The sequence below is a fragment of the Mustelus asterias genome, chromosome 23 (genome assembly GCF_964213995.1).
Source record: "Mustelus asterias chromosome 23, sMusAst1.hap1.1, whole genome shotgun sequence".
NCBI classification, from domain to species: domain Eukaryota; kingdom Metazoa; phylum Chordata; class Chondrichthyes; order Carcharhiniformes; family Triakidae; genus Mustelus; species Mustelus asterias.
This window is the reverse complement of record NC_135823.1, coordinates 39,416,477-39,432,637: the sequence shown is the minus strand read 5'-3', so window position 1 is coordinate 39,432,637 and position 16,161 is coordinate 39,416,477.

Genomic DNA, 16,161 nt, shown 5'->3' with positions numbered 1-16,161 from the left:
CACTGTTTACAATGCATTGTCATTCCATATGAACGTATGAACTAGGAGTAGGCCCTTCAGCCCCGCAAACTTGTCCCACCATTCAGTAAGATTGTGGTTGATCTGATGGTAACCTCAAATATGTATTCTGCCTACTCTCAACAACCTGATTCCCCTTTGCTTACCAAGAATCTATCCACCCCTGCCTTAAAAGTATTCTAAAATTCTGCTTCCATCATCTTTTGAGGAAGAGTTCCAAAGACACACTACCCTCTGAGAAAAAAATCTGTTTTAAATGGCCTCTATCTATAATCTCCCACACGAGGAAACATCCTCTTCACATCCACCCTGTCAAGAGCCTCAGGATGTTATATGTTTCAGTCATCATGGGTGAATTTTAACAGTGAGTGTGAACAGGCTGTTTGACAGTGGGAGTTACCACAGCTGAGCTTTATGTGGCATCCACACACTTTCCATCGGGGTTAATAGCCAATCAGGAATGGAAATACTGGTTGATTTAGTCTTCTGAGAGTTGAAGACTTGCAATGCAGGCTCGGTTGCTGATTCCTGGCTCGTCCATTACTACGTGAAGTACCATGTTGAAGCGAAACCGTATGGTGCAGTGAGCGTGAAGCTGAAAATTTTCCAGCTGACACATTATTGGAAACCATAGAATACCTACAGTGTAAAAAAGGGGCTATTTGGTCCATCAAGTCTGCACTGACTCTCCAAAAGAGCATCTTTACCCAGTCCCACTCCCTCCGCTCTATCCCCCCGCATATTTACCACGGCTGATCCACCTAACCTACATATCTTTGGACTGTGGAAGAAAACCTGAGTACCCGGAGGAAACCCATGCAGACGTGGGGAGAACGTGCAAACTCCACACACTGTGCCACCCAGGAGACAGAAGTTATTTCATGAATGTAAGAGGATGAGCAGTAGGGACACCACTTATCAGAGGACATTATGGAAGTCTTGCATCAAAGGCTAAACATTTAAGTTCCACATACAGTTGCTCATTTTAAAAAACTTATTTGTCATTAAATGCTGATTTACCAAGAAGGAAAGAATACAGCTGTTCCTTGGTTCAAATCAGCCTCAGTAAATGCAGTCTGGATTATGAGGGAGGTCAAACCCTGGTCGCTAGCGGGCTCAGGAGGCTCCCCTCCCACCCCCCTCGCGTCAGCCTTCTGTTATTGGCAACAGAGTTCCTAGAAACACAGATCCGTTCAGTTTGGTGAAGGCAGCTGCGGCAAAATGTCTGTCGATTGAGAACATTAGAAATGATTGACCACAAACACACTGCTGCCACGTAAAGTCTCAGTTGAAATAAAACTCTGACGTTTCGACAGATGAGAGACTCCCTCTCAAATCTCAGGCTCTTTTTATTATACAATATTTTATTTATATAATAAATGACGAGCATTAAGCAGCAATTTCAAATGCGCAGTGCTAGCTTTGCGTCCAAACATATGGCGAGGTTGTAAAGCGATAAAATTCAGACAGAGAAGCATTGCAATCATTTCACAGAATATTGCACAGAATTCAGCTACAGTAAAGGCAATTCTTCCCACAAATTATTTATGGAGATTTCATTTATCTCCCTCCTTCCACGATTTATAAAGCTGCTCGTTTAGTTGCGTGCATGGAATCAAAGTCAGGATCCCCAGGGACACTGAGATTTACAACCGCTGTTGGGAAATTCTCACTGAGGAGGGAGGGAGAGGGGAGATTTCTCTCTGCTCCAGATGCTGCCTTTTTCTTTGCTGGAACATTTTTCAAATTGGCGTCCTGTTCAGGGCCTAATTTCACAGTCACATTCAACAATTCTTATCAAATGGAACAGGAGCCAGCCTCCTGGCCGAGTGGTCGCATCCCGATCTCTGAGTGAAGGCTTTAAAAAAATAAAGCTAGTTTATTGGTCTAAGTTTTTAAAAGTTGTACATGTTTTAGTGCATTGAACTGCACTCCCTGCACTGACAGACAGCGGCATATTTGTGCCCAGTCTCGCCTCCCCAACCCGCCATATGGTTCTGGGACCTTAAAGCTCTCCTATCGGCTAAAAGAAAGATGGTTATGGCCATGGAAAGAGTTCATTTTATGGCCTGACAGACTGATAACCAGGCTGTTAATCCTTCCACTGCTTCCCATTTCTGTCTAAGAGTGTGAAAATATGGGAACAATAACCAAACAGAATGATAGGGGAAAGTGGGAAGTGATATGGACGCATTTATATTAATCTATGCGTGACAAACTGGGGCTGACAGTATGGTAAACAGAACCCAACATTTTAAAGAGGAAATGTTGTCATTGGGGCCCACCTTTAAGAGGGCTCGATTCTTTAAAGGGATCATAAAGTTGGAACCCAATTTAAGTTTTTTTATTAGAACCCCTTTAATAAGGACATATTGATTCACCCAGTTCTTGAAAAGGATCATGGATATAGGGACATTAGGAGCAGGAGTAGGACATTTAGCCCCTCAAGCCTGCTCTGCCATTTGGTAATATCATGGCTGATCTCATTTTAACCTCAACTTCACATTCCTGTCTGCCCCTGATAACTTTCATCCCCTTGCTGAACACAAATCCATCCACTTCTGCCTTAAAGATATTCAAATACTCTGCCCCAACAACCTCTTGAGGAAGAGAATTCCAAAGTCTCACAATCCTTTGAGAGAAATTTCTTCACCTCTGTCTTAAATGAGCGAGGCTTTTCAAAAAAGTAGCACCGAGTTCTTGATTCTCCCACACAAGGAAACATCCTCTCTACTTCCACCTTATCAAGACCGCTCAGGATTTTATGTTTCAGTCAGGTCACCTCTTACTCGTTTAAACTCCAGCGGATACAAGCCTAACCTGTCCAACCTTTCCTCATAAGACAATCTATCCATTCCAGATATTATATGGTGACACAGTGGTTAGCACTGCTGCCTCACAGCTCTAGGGACCTGGGTTCGATTCCCGGCTTGGGTCACTGTGAAGAGTCTGCACATTCTCCCTGTGACTGTGTGGGTTTTCTCCGGGTGCTCCCGTTTCCTCCCACAGTCTGAAAGACATGCTGGCAAGGTGCATTGGCCATGCTAAATTCTCCCTCAGTGTGCCCAAGCAGGTGCTGGAGTGTGGCGACTAGGGGATTTTCACAGTAACTTCATTGCAGTGTTAATGTAAGCCTATTTGTGACTCTAATAAATAAACTTTAAAAAAAATTAATCTCTAGTAAACCTTCTCTGAACCGCTTCCAATGAAAACAAAACTACTTTCTCCTCTCTCTACTTTACCATATTGCCTCTTATCCTTCTATCCCCATCCCTCAACATTATGGATCTGCTCTGCTTCTTCAGCCATCACTTCCTCCTACAGACTTGTAAAATTCAACCTGGGGATTCCTATTTACTACTTCTGGGCACCTTATTTTCTTGCTTCCTCTTTTTGACTGTTGTGCTGTGTTAGGGTTTTTTGCTGATGTTTTTTTATGAAATATTAAATTTATACAGGTATTTGTTTGGGCATTTGTACAGATATTCTTATACATGCCACTCATATTTTGATGCTCCAAACTGAAATATCAGAAAATTGACTCTCTCCTCACCATCATAGCTTATTTTCACATGTCATCCATAGGCTGTGTTAAGTACATAGACCCTTGCAGTGTATAAACATGGGAGCTGACATGAGCTCCATAGTGCCAAGTACGAATACACGAGTCATTCAGTACTAGAAAGGAGTGAGTCGATCTCTTTCTCCCACTGTGCTGTACATGTACAGGACCTGCCACTGAGGCACGGATTGTCTGTACAGCTTCTAAAAAAAAATTTTTTTCTTGCAGGTTTCACTGGCAAGTTCACCATTTGTTGCCCATCCCTAATTTTCCTTGAACTGAGTGATTTGCTAGGCCAAAAGATACAAAAGTCTGACGACCCGTATCAACCAACTCAAGAACAGCTTCTTTCCTGCTGCCTTCAGACTTTTGAACGGACCTACCTCGTATGAAGTCGATCTTTCTCTACACCCTAACTATGACTGTAACACTACATTCTGCACTCTCTCCTTTCCTTCTCTATGTACGGTATGCTTTGTCTGTATAGTGCGCAAAAAACAATACTTTTCACTGTATACTAATACACGTGACAATAATAAATTAAATCAAATTAAATTTCAGAGTCAACCACACTGTTGTGGGTCTGGAGTTACATGTAGGCAAGGTAATAATGGCAGCTTTCTTTCCCTAAAGGAGGGCACGATGAACCAATGGGTTTTTACTTTTAATTGTTCACGAATTGGTCACCATTACCGCGAGACCAGCTTTCAATTCCAGATTAATTGAATTTAAATTCCACCAGCTGCCAAGGATTTGAACTCAAATCCCCCAGAGCACTAGCCTGGGCCTCTAGATGACTAGTCCAGTGACATCTCCCCCAGCTAGGAATACATTTTTACCTATTGTGCACTGTACATGTGCAGGGGCTGACACTGTGACACACATACACTCACACAGGCCACACAGTACCAGCAAAGAGTGAATTGTTCCCTTTTACACATTGTGTACTTTACATGTACAGGAGCTGACATTGAGACTCAGGGTGGATGTACAGTGCAAGATAGAAGGGAATTGTTCCCTTTTACTGTACAAGTACAGGAGCTGACTGAGTCACAGATGGGCCAAACAATACCAGACCTGAATGAATTATTTCCATTGTCTTGCTGTGTGTTTTACACATAGAAGAGCTGACACTGAGATAGACACAGACCATAAAGTACCAGACATATTGAAATACAAATGAGCTGTACCATACCAGACATGAGTGAATAATTTGTCAAAATCTTGCTGCCGTTCACGCTGGCTGGATCTTCCGTTCCCGCTGACGGCACACCACCACTCTGAGTTTCCCAGTGGCAGGGGGTGTGTTCAATGGGAAACCCCATTGACAACGGCTGGACCATAAGATCCCACCATCAGCAAGCTGCCTCCCACAGCCACAAAACATGCCGCGGAGGGGGAGGAAAATCCCACCCATTGTCTTTTACCCATCCTGCACTGTACATGTACAGGAACGGACACAGAGACATAGTACCGGACAGGACTGAACATTGTCTTCTGGACTGAACATTGAGTTGGACAACTTCTGACCATTAACTCTGTCCTCCATTTTGAATTTTGTTTTGCCAATTGCCAATCTGTATCATGTTTTTACTTCCAGACTGATCCGATCTTAATTTTACTGTTACCCTCGATCTATGCTTTGTTTCTTTACCACATTAGCACTCCCTTTGTCTTTTGTTCCATGACATCTTTGGTATTTAATCAACCTCCCAAAGTATCCTTCCCTTTGTTCCACCTGACCTTGCCCCTTTCTCAACAGCATAAAACTTGTCAGATTTCAACCCCTCCTCAGTTCTGGATGAAGAGACATATTGGGCTTGAAATATTGGGCGGGGTTTTATGGCCTTGCTTGTCCCGAAACCGTAAAATCCCGCCCGAAGTCAAGGGACCTTTCCATGCTCCGCCCCTTGCCCGCTCCGATTCCCGTAAAATTCCAGCTATTAACTCTGCTTCTCTCTCCACAGATATTGCCAGAGCTGCTGAGTTTTTCCAACACTTTCAGATTTTATTTTTGGACTGAAGCACTCTTCTATTCTGTGGCATTAGGAGGAGGAATGCTGACTGCTGTTTCCTCTTCTTTCTACTCACACCACAGAAGCAACTGGACCTGGGCACTCCTGGTGTGTCTGGCTCAGAATCACTCCAGAGGTGTCTTGCTACACTAGACCTTCTGGCTGAAGGAGAAATGCTTGAGTAAAATGTAACTGATCATAAGGTTATTACAGAGAAAATTACAGCTGGCATTTCACAGTAAACCTGCCATAGCAAAAATGGTAAATGAGTGCATTATTTATGTAATCACATGTTTTGAAATGTTCATTTATTATGTAATTCCAACCACTGAAGTAAAATTGAGGTCAAGCTCCACATTTTGATAAAGTCACTTCTCTTGTGCTTTCATTCTGTTGTCAATCTGTGTTTGATTGATTGTTAATGAATAATTGTTTTCTTCTCTCCTGTTTAACTTGTCACTCTAATGCTCGTGCAAATATACAAAATGACCTATCGCACCCAACCAAATAAATAACATTTTTTCAGGCAAGACAAGTGGAGATGCGTGTCCCACAAATTAAGTGCTACTGTCTAATACAATATTTAGTTTAGTTTTGTCTTTTTTTAAGCCTGTTCTAAGTGGTTAAAAACCAGCTTCACTCACAGCAGTAAAATTATATCAGAGTTAGGTACAATTGTTGTGAAGGCCAGTTTGTTTGTGACACATTCTGAGGAAGGTACCAAACCATTCCAGTTAAATATAAATTTATTTTGGGATGTGTTCAAGTAGGTGTTTTGTTGACAGCTGCTTTTGAATTTAGCAGGTGTTTAATCTGGTTGGTCCCAACCCCATTTTGTGAAGGTATTCATTAGCCTGTTTCTATCGATATGGCAGTCAGTCCGAAGAGATACAGACCAGACAGGTGTAGACAGCAAGAAAGGTATACAAATGCAGAAAGGAATATTACTTGTATATCAGAGAGAGGTAGATAAGTACAAGCTAAAAATAAATAGATGGGGATTTTAAAAGTAAAGATCGAAAATCTTGCATTTATATAGTGCCTTCATAACTTCACAATGTCTCAGACTGCTTTACAGCCAATGAAATGCTTTTTAAAAAAAACTAGTCACTGATGTCATGTTGGAAAAGTGACAGTCAAATTGCACAAAACAAGATCCCACAGAGAGAGTAACATGATAGTGACCAGGTAATCTTTGTTGGGATGTTTGCTGGGAGATAAATACTGGCCAAATAAATAAATACTCTTCCAAATAGTGGCATGGAACCTTTTTACTGAAAGAGAAACGGCACCTCCGAGAGTGTAACATTTGCTCAGTACTATAATTTCAGCCAGCTCAATTCCCTGGAATGGCATTTGAACACATGAACTTTTGACTTTGAAGTAAAGGCGCTAAAAAACAATGATGTGTTCGGGCCCTGAGGTGAGAGGGGATTTTGCCACGTTACATTCCATATAACAAGAGATTGGTATTAAAGGGAAGGAGATTGTATCATGCAATATGCAAATACAAAGACATAGATTGTCTATGACTGGGACTATGCCCATCACAGTAAAGTGTCTCTGAGATAATGATCCCAGGGATTGAAAGTAATAAAGGAGTTTCCTTCTGCATTATCCCAAATCTGCAAAATGTGGCATTTATCAGATTTTTGCTCACAGCATCACATAATCATAGTGTCATTACAGCACAGAAGGAGGCCGTACGGCCCATTGAATCCATGCTGACTGAGTAATCCACACAGTCCCATTTCCCCGTTCATTTCCTCTAGCCCTTCAAATTTAGTTCCATGAAGTGCCCATTCAATTTCCTTTTGAAGTCATTCATCGTCTCTGTTTCCACCCCACTTAAGCAGCAAGTTCCAGGTGACTAACATTCGCCGTGTTACAAAGTTCTTCCTCACATTCCCTCTCAATCTCCACCCAAAGCCTTAAATCTGTGACCTCAAATCCTTCCACCATCAACTAATAGGAACAGCTTTTTTTGTCTACCTTATCTAAGCATATCTTAACTTGTATGCCTCTAACAATTTCCTTTGCTCCAAGGAGAACAACCTCAACTTCTCCAACCTAACCTGTAACTAAGATGTCTCATCCCTGGAACCATTTGGTACAATTGCATCCAAAGATGATATCACCCACAATACTGCACTCCTTCAATATTGTTCTTGTAATAGTTGCTCAGTATAGCCCTTCTGACAGTGCAGTACTCCTGCAGCATTGACTCCTGACAGTATACTACTCTTGAAATATTGCCCCATTATCTGTGCTGCATTCCCTCAGTGCAACATTGAGGGTGTCAACTTAGATTTTGCTTAAGTCTCTAGAAGGGGCCTGAAGCCACAACCACCTGACTTAGAGACAACAGTGCTGCCCATTGAGCCATAGCTAGCACAGCCAAGCACAAAAGTTGCAAGCTATTATTTTCCATTACTATTTATTTATAATTTATTGCTATGAGCTGCAGTACATACATATGCTGTGTTGCTGCTGCTATGTTGTTTTTTTCACTGTCGAACACATTTTCACGGGTCAGGGATATACTTTGCCTTCACAAGACAGAATAAAATCAGATCAAAGATCATAGAATCCCTACAGTGCTGAAGGAGGCTATTCAGCCCATCGAGTCTGCACCGACTACAATCCCATCCAGGTCCTATTCCCGTAAACCCACATATTTACCCCCCTGACACTTGGGTCAATTTAGTATGGCCAATCAACCTAACACGCACATCTTTGGACTGTGGGAGGAAACCCACACAGACACGAGGAGAACGTGCAAACTCCGCACAGACAGTGACTCGAGGCTGGAATTGAACCCAAGTCCCCTGGGCAGCAGTGCTAACCACTGTGCCACCGTGCCACCTGATAACTGGCCACTTTCTGCAATAAACTGACAAAGGAGGGTTTTCTATGAGCTCTCTATGATTTTACATAGCCATCTGTGTTATGAAAATACTCCCTGTAAAAAACAGTGAGCCACCTGAATTCTGAAACATGGAAATCAAAAATACATAGGGTAAAAGAGAAGAAAATAATATCACCCATCACATCTTCCCCCCCCCCCCCCCCCAAAAACCTTGACCTTCAAGCAGTTTGATTTACTTGGTAAATACTCACTGTCACACATTCATGAGGCCTCTTGTTTAAATTTTTATCTGGTGAATCCCTGTCTTCTGAAATTATTGGCAGGGCAATCAGTTGTGGCTCACATTGCCAACTTGTCACTCAAAAATTACAATAACGTTTATATAGCACCATTGACATAGTAAAACAACTGAAGACACTTCGCACGAGTGTAATCAGGCAAAAAATGATGTTGAGCCAAAGAAGGGGATATTAGGACCAAATAGTCCTAATATCCCAGAATTAAATGACAAACCCGAGAGACAACGAGGGAGACTGATGGCCCATGAATCTATTTTGTTAATTCCCAGGGTGTGGGCATTGTTGGCAAGGCCAGCATTTATTGTTAATTCAATTGTCATTGAGAATGTGGTGGTGAGCTACCCTCTTGAATCATTGTCATCATATGGTGTAGGTGCAACCTATTGCTGTTAGAGAGGAAATTCCAGAATTTTGACCAAACGACAATTAAGGAATGGTGATATATTTTCAAGTCAGGATGTTGACTTTGAATTTGCAGGTGGTAGTGTATCCATACATCTTCCGCCCCTGTTCTTAAAGGCAGTAGATATCACAGGTTTGAGAGGTGCTGTTGAAGGAGCCTTAGAGATTTGTTGATGTGTACATTGTTGATGGTACATACTGCAGTGGTGGAGGAGGGAATGAGTGTTAAAGGTGGCGGAGGGAATGAGTGTTTAAGGTGGTGGATAAAGTACCAATCAAGCAGACTGCTTTATCCTGGGTGGATTCAAGATTTTTGAGTATTGTTGGAGTTGGACTCATAAGCAGAGAGCGTTCCATCACATGCCTGACATGTACCTTGTAGGTGGTGAAAGCAAAAGGGAAAATGCTGGAAAATCTCAGCAGGTCTGGCAGCATCTGTAAGGAGAGAAAAGAGCTGACGTTTCGAGTCCAGATGACCCTTTGTCAAGGTGGTGAAAGGTTTTGGGGAGTCAGGCGGTGAATCTTCACCACAGAAATATTGAAGATCTAACCTGCTCTTTTAAGCACAGTATTCATGTGGCTAGCCTAACTAAATCTCTTGTCAATAGCAGCCCCCAGATTGTTGGTGGTAGGGGGATTTGACTATGGTAATGACATTATATGTCCTGAAGAGGTGGTCAGAATCTCTCTTGTTAGAGATGGCCATTGTCTGGAACTTGTGGGATGAATGTGACCTGTCAATTAGCAATTCAATCCTGGATGTTGTCCAGGCCTTGTTGTCATAGAGTCATAACAGAGTTTTACAGCACAGAAAGAGGCCCTTTGGCCCATTGTGTCCACAGTGGCCATCAAGCCCCTATCTATTCTAATCCCATTTTCCAGCACGTGGTCCATAGTCTTGTATTCTATGGCATTTCAAGTCCTCATCTAAATACTTCTTAAACATTGTGAGAGTCCCCACTTCTGCTACCCTTTCAGACAGTGAGTTCAAGATTCCCACTACCCCCTGTTTGAAAATGTTTTTCCTCACATCTCCTACAAACCTCCTGCCCCTTAACTTAAATCTATGCCTTCTGGTTATTTACCCCTCTGCCAAGGGGAAAAGTTCCTTCCTATCTACCCTATCTATGCCACTCATAATTTTATGCACCTCAAACAAGTCCTCCCTCAGCCTTCTCTGCTCAAAGAAAAACAACCCCAGTCAATCCAATCTCTCTTCATAGCTGAAATGCTCCAGTCCAGGTAACATCCTGGTGAATCTCCTCTGCATCTTCTCTAGTGCAATTACGTCCTTATCATAGTGTGGCGACCAGAACTGCACACAGTACTCCAGCTGTGGCCTAACCTGCATTTTATACAGCTCCATCATAACATCCCTGCTCTTATATTCAATGCCTGGGTTAATAAAGGCAAGTATCGTATATGCCTTCTTAACCATCTTATCTACCTGTCCTGCTGTCTTTGGAGACCTATGGACATGCAAGGTCCCTCTGATCCTCTGTACTTCCTAGGGGCTGGCTAGTTACTGTATATTCACTTGCCTTGTTTGTCTACCAAAAATGCATTACCTCACACTTTATGGGGTTAAATTCCTTTTGCCACTGTTCTGCCCATCTAACCAGCCCATCTCTATCATCCTGTGATCTAAGGCTTTGCTCCTTACTATTTATCACACCACCAATTTTTGTGTCATCCGGGAACTTACTTATCATACCTCATTATTGTACACTACAAACAACAAGGGACCCAGCACCGATCCCTGCTGAACACTGCTGGACATGATGTGGAGCAGCACCTCACTATACCGCAAGCCCACGGATAACCTCACGATGCTCCACTTCTCCAGCTTCCACCCTAAACACGTTAAAGAAGCCATCCCCTACGGACAAGCCCTCCGTATACACAGGATCTGCTCGGATGAGGAGGATCGCAACAGACACCTCCAGACGCTGAAAGATGGCCTCATAAGAACAGGATATGGCGCTCGACTCATCGATCGACAGTTCCCACGCGCCACAGCGAAAAACCGCACCGACCTCCTCAGAAGACAAACACGGGACACGGTGGACAGAGTACCCTTCGTCGTCCAGTACTTTCCCGGAGCGGAGAAGCTACGTCATCTCCTCTGGGGCCTTCAACATGTCATTGATGAAGACGAACATCTTGCCAAGGCCATCCCCACACCCCCACTTTTTGCCTTCAAACAACCGCACAACCTCAAACACACCATTGTCCGCAGCATTGTACCCAGCCTTCAGGAGAACAGTGACCACGACACCACACAACCCTGCCACAGCAACCTCTGCAAGACGTGCCGGATCATTGACACAGATGCCATCATCTCACGTGAGAACACCATCCACCAGGTACACGGTACATACTCTTGTAACATGGCCAACGTTGTCTACCTGATACGCTGCAGGAAAGGATGTCCCGATGCATGGTACATTGGGGAAACCATGCAGACGCTGCGACAACGGATGAATGAACACCGCTCGACAATCACCAGGCAAGACTGTTCTCTTCCTGTTGGGGAGCACTTCAGCGGTCACGGGCATTCGGCCTCTGATATTCGGGTAAGCGTTCTCCAAGGCGGCCTTCACGACACACGACACCGCAGGGTCGCTGAGCAGAAACTGATAGCCAAGTTCCGCACACATGAGGACGGCCTCAACCGGGATATTGGGTTCATGTCACACTATCTGTAATCCCCACAGCTTGCCTGGACTTGTAGAGTCTCACTGGCTGTCCTGCCTGGAGACAATACACATCTCTTGATGCTCTCTCCACTCACATTGTTTGTACCTTTAAGACTTGATTAGCTGTAAGTATTCACATTGCAACCATTATTCTGTAAATTGAGTTTGTGTCTTTATATGCCCTGTTTGTGAACAGAATTCCCACTCATCTGAAGAAGGAGCTTAAGGCTCCGAAAGCTTGTGGCTTTTGCTACCAAATAAACCTGTTGGACTTTAACCTGGTGTTGTTAAACTTCAACACTGCTGGACACAGGCTTCCAAGTCACAAAAACAACCTTCAACCATAACCCTCTGCCTCCTACCACTGAACAAATTTTGGATCCAGTTTGCCAAATTACCTTGGACTCTTATCTTCTTCATCAGCCTTCCATGTGGGGCCTTGTCAAAAGCCTCAAAGACCGAAGTCCACGTGGACTACATCAGCTGTACTACCCTCATCTACACACCTAGTCACCTTCTCGAAAAATTCAATCAAATTTGTAAGACATGATCTCCCTTTGACAAAACCATGCTGACTATTCTTGATCAATGCTTGTCTCCCCACATGGAGATTAATTCTGTCGTTCAGAATTTTTTCCAATACTTTCCCTACCACTGAAGTTAGACTCACTGGCCTGCAATTTCCTGTTTTTTCCCTACTTCCCTTCTTGAATAGTGGTACCATATTAGCTGTCCTCCAGTCCTGACGCCTCTCCTGTGGCTAGAAAAGATTTGAAAATTATTTTCAGAGCTGCTGAAATCTCCTCCCTTGCGCCCACCACCTTTCCCCCCCACCACACCCCCCCCGCCCCCCCCCCCCGCCCCCGCCCCGCCCCCAGTATCCTGGGATACATCTCATCTGGGCTTGGGGAATTATCCACTTTTAGGCCCGTTAAAACCGTCAATACTTCCTCCCTCCCAATGTTAAGTTGTTGAAGTAAATCACAATGCCCCTCCGTGATTTCTATACTTACATCATCCTTCTCCACAGTGAACATAGAGGCAAAGTACTCATTTAAAACCTCACCTATGTTTTCTGACTCCACATACAAATTGGTACGTTGGTCCCAAATGCGGCCTACTCTTTCCCTGGTCATCCTCTTACTTATATTTACAACACACCTTTGGATTTTACTTTACTTTATCGGTCAGTGTTTTTTCATGCCCACTCTTCGCTCTCCTAATTTCTTTAAGTAACTTCCTGCACTTTTTACACTCATCTCAGGCTTCCGCTATTTTGAGCCCTCAGTATCTGCCATAAGCTTCCCTTTTTTTCCTTATCCAATCCTGGATGTCCCTTGAAATCCAGGGTTCTCTGGAGTTGTTGCTCACACCCTTCACTTTCACCTGAATATATTAGCCCTGTACTCTCTCCATTTCCTTTTTGAATGAATCCCATTGGTCTCATGTAGATTTTCCTACAAGTAGCTGCTCCCAGTTAACTTTGGCCAGATCTTGTCTTATCCTATTAAAATTGGCCCTCCTCCATTCAGAACCTTTATTTCCGGTTCATCTTTGTCCCTTTCCATAACTCCCTTAAATCCTACTTAGTTATAGTCACTGTCACCAAAATGCTCCCTCACTGAAACTTCTACCACTTGCCTGGCTTCATTCCCTAAAAATAGGTCCAGCATCACTCCCTCTCTTGTAGGACTTTCTATGTACTGGCATAAGAAGTTCTCCTGGGTGCATTTTTAAAATTCTGCCACCTCTAAGCCTTTCACACTTTGACTATCCCAGTTAATGTTGGGGAAGTCGAAATCCCCTACTATTCTTCCCCTTTTATTCTTACAATTCTCAGAGTTTTGCCTATCTATCTGCCATTTGGGGGCCTAGAGTATACTCCCAGCAATGCGATTGCCACTTTTTGTTCCTAAGTTCTACCCATATGGCTTCATTTGAGGAACCTTCGAAGATATCATCCCTCCTTACTGCAGTATGTGGGCACAAATTGTTTCATTACTAAGGAGTTGTAAATGGAACTGAACACCATGCAATAAAGAGTAAACATCACTCTTCCGACCTTGTGATGCAGGAAAAGTCATTGATCAAGCAGCTCAGGATAGTTGGGCCTAGGATATTGTCCTGAGGAAGCTCTTGCAGCGATGTCCTGATACTGAGCTTATTCACCTCTAACAGCTGCAGCCATTTTCCATTTAGATGAGTATGCCTCTAGCCAATGGAGAATTTTCCCTGATTCCCATTGCTTTCAATTATACTAGGCCTCCTTGATGCCACATTTAGTCAAATACTGCCTCCCCTCAGGAGTTCAGCTCTATTGTCCATGTTTGGACCATAGCTGTAAAGAGTTCTGGAGCTGAGCTTTTCTGACAGAACACAAACTGAGCATCAGTAAGGAGGCTTTCAGTGTGTATGTGTCACTTGATAGCAATATTGACAACACTTTCCATCATTTTGCTAGTGCTTGACAGTGGACTGATGGGGGTAATTGGCTGGATCAAAATCATCCTGATTTTTGTGGACCGAACATACCTGGGCAATTTTCCATTTCGCTGAGTAGATATCAGTGTTGCAGCTGTATTGAAACAACTTGACTAGAGTAGGGCTAGCTCTGGAACACAAGTACTACAGCTGGGTTGCAGGGACCCATAGCCGGTGAGCTCAACTAATTCTCAAAATAGTGATACTGGGGGTCTCAGGAGGAAATGAAGATGGATTATGTACTCATCGCTTCTACCTTGTCTTTTTGCACTTGCATGCTAGGCTCTACCATCATTGAGCCCAGAAGTGTTCAAGGAACCTCTTCTTCCTGTTTAAATTATCCACCATAATTGAGGCCTGTGTGTGACAACTCTGCATAGCTTTGATCTGATTTGTTACTGTGGGGTGGCTTAGCTCTGTCTGTAGCATGTTGATCCTGTTACTTAGCATGTGGTTTGGTCCTGTGTTGTAACTTCACCAGTTTGTAATCTCATTATTATGTATATCTGGTGGTACTTCTTGTGTGCTCCTGAATCAACTGGTTTTAGCCCCCTGCTTTGATGGTAATGGCAGAGTGAGGGATATGCTCTGCAGCTGCTGATGGTCCATAGCATCTTATGGATGCTCAATTTTGAATTGCTAGATCTATTCTGAATACATCCCACTTAGTATGATGGGGGGACCACACAACAAAATGAAGAGCATCTTCTGTGTTGTGGGTATCTTCATTGTGAAGATAGGACTTAACTTCACAAAGTCTGTGCAGTGGTCACTCTTAACAATGTTGTCATGGATAGATGAATCCACAACAGGTAGATTAGTGAGGATGAGGGCAAATAAGGTTTCCCCAATTGGTTCTCTCACCACCTACTGAAGGCTAAGTCTGCAGCTATGTCCTTCCGGACTTGGCCTGTAGTGATGCTAACAAGCTATTTCCAGTGAGTGAGTCCTCCATCCTGAGTACATTCTCTGCCCTTGCTACCCTCAGTGCTTGTTCCAAATGAGGTTCAACATGAAGGAGGACTGATTCATCAGCTGAGGGAGAGTAGTCGGTGGTAACCAGCAGGACTTTACTTTGCCCATGTTTGACAATACTATGAGTCTTCACAGATTTCAGAGTCAATGGTAAAGACTCCCAAGGACATTTTCTTCCATATAACCCTGTTTGGACACCTCTGGTATTGGTGCACAGCCAATGGATGGTGATAGAGGACCCTGGGATGTTAGCTGAAAGATATGATTGTGTGATTATGACAGTTAGCCTATTGCCTGACTAATCTATAGGATAGCTCTCCCAACTTTGACACAAGACCCCAGATGCTGATGATGAGGATTTTGCAGGGTCGGCTGCAACGGTGTATCTTTATTGTCTCCGATACCCAGATCATTTGGTTTTATTATCTGTAGCAGTTTGGCACAGCAGAGTGGCATGGGAGTCAACCACATAGCTTTGGGCTGGAATCACATTGAGATTAAGCTTGGTAAGGATGGCAGATTTTCTTCCCTACAGAATATGATTGAGTTGACAGATTTTTAAAAATGATTATCTGGTAGCATCACTACCAATGCCACTTCTTTAAAAAATAATTCCAGATTTCTTTAATGAACTGATTTTGCTGTCCATCTCTAATTGTGCTTGAGGCCATTTCAACCACATTGCTGTGTGTGGAACTGGAGTCACATTTCCACCAGATTTCCTTCCTTAAAGGACATGGGTGAACCTGATGAGTGTTTATGATAGTTAACAATCTAATGAATTAAAATTTCACCATCTGCAGTGGTGGGATTGCTCTGGGCCTCTGGATTACCTGTCCAA